Source organism: Octopus bimaculoides, chromosome 21, assembly GCF_001194135.2.
Source record: "Octopus bimaculoides isolate UCB-OBI-ISO-001 chromosome 21, ASM119413v2, whole genome shotgun sequence".
NCBI lineage: Eukaryota > Metazoa > Mollusca > Cephalopoda > Octopoda > Octopodidae > Octopus > Octopus bimaculoides.
Window position 1 is genome coordinate 5,410,798 of NC_069001.1, and position 1,459 is coordinate 5,412,256.

Below are 1,459 nucleotides of genomic sequence, written 5' to 3' on the forward strand. Positions count from 1 at the left end.
ACACACCCATGTACAGCAGCCGGCGAGTGAGTAGAGTTCGTTGTAACAAAGTATTTGTATTAAACTTTGCATAAGGGTCCCTTTTTGTATGTATGTATGTATGTATGTATGTATGTATGTATGTGTGTGTGTGTGTGTGAGTATATGTATGTATGCGTTGTATGTATGCGTGTATGTATGTATGTATGTATGTATGTATGTATGTATGTATGTATGTATGTATAAATTTTATGTAAATTTCTGTCCATGTATGTACGCATATATCTATGTATGTGCGGATGTATTTATATATGGGTGAAAGCATGTGTATGTGTACTTGTACATATGAATGTGTGTGTGTGTGTGAGTGTGTAAATTGTCAATTATTAGATAAGTGCTTCCACGTGGCTAAGAGTTGTTCTGACTCTTATTTCTATACATATATAAAGAGAGAGAGAGAGAGAGAGAGAGAGAGAGAGAGAGAGACGTTAAGGCATGCACATAATCACATTGCCTTTAAAAAAGTTATTTTTTTAGTATATTTTTTTTACTTTTACAAATGTGTTATCTGTCTGTAACTAATTCCCTTTAGTGTTGCTTGTGCTCTTTAACCTCAATTTCCATGACAATCAATTAAGTAATTAACTGTATTATTCAATAATGAAACTGTGATAGACAGTTCCACGGAGACCCTCTGGATTATTTCCTTCGTAACATTTCTTCTGCCCTATGACGCTACGTCGGACATAAATTATCGAGAAAACGATAACTCTTCCTTTCTAAAAACCAGTCTTATCTCGCTGCTTGTCTCATGCACGTCTAAATCCTTCATCAGGAAACGTACGGATGTCGTCACTTTTACCGTTAATTTGGCAAGTAATGGTATCTCAGTTACAAATGTTTGATACTCTGACCACTACAAAGGAAGGCCGACCGTCTGTGGCTCCTCACTGCGGAATCAGAAGCAAGCATTTCTGTAAGTTCGCAAAGAGAAACTTCTCGAATTCCTATATTTTCATATTTAATGGCTTTGACAAATTCTGATCTGCCTTTCTACCAAATCTTCCATAAAGATTTAGTAATTAGGTATTCAACAGGGGCTTGATGTGTGTGTGTGTGTGTGTGTGTGCGTGTGTGTGCGTGTGTGTGTGTGTGTGTACATGTGTGTACGTGTGTGTGTGTGTGAAACCAGCCGCATGCCTCTACAACACCGGGCTGTCAGATTGGTCTCTTAGCGGTTGATTACGTTACTTTTCAAACCTACACTCTAATAATGATTTTCTATTAAATTCATTCTCTTCGTTATTTAAAAATTTTATATTTACAGATAAAAATCCCATTGTCAGGTTATTAAGTACATAAACTAGAACCGACCCCCATAAATGTAATCCTTGTAATTTTCTATCAAAATTTACATTCCCAGCTATTTTCTAACACAATCAGAAACTTTACAGAAAAACAATATTTTTTATATTACCGT

General features: G+C 35.7%; 1 protein-coding gene across 3 annotated transcripts in view; it reads left to right on the forward strand.

The window, feature by feature from the left end:
- The first annotated feature begins 483 nt into the window (after positions 1-483).
- LOC106875769 (RYamide receptor) overlaps positions 484-1,459 on the forward strand; it is a 30,915-nt gene continuing 29,939 nt past the window's right edge. For 2 of the 3 annotated variants that reach the window (XM_052975576.1, XM_052975578.1), the window contains exon 1: positions 484-955. The gene's annotated coding sequence lies outside the window, so the exon portion shown is untranslated. The remainder of the gene's footprint in view (positions 956-1,459) is intronic. The other variant, XM_052975580.1, reaches the window with a different exon arrangement.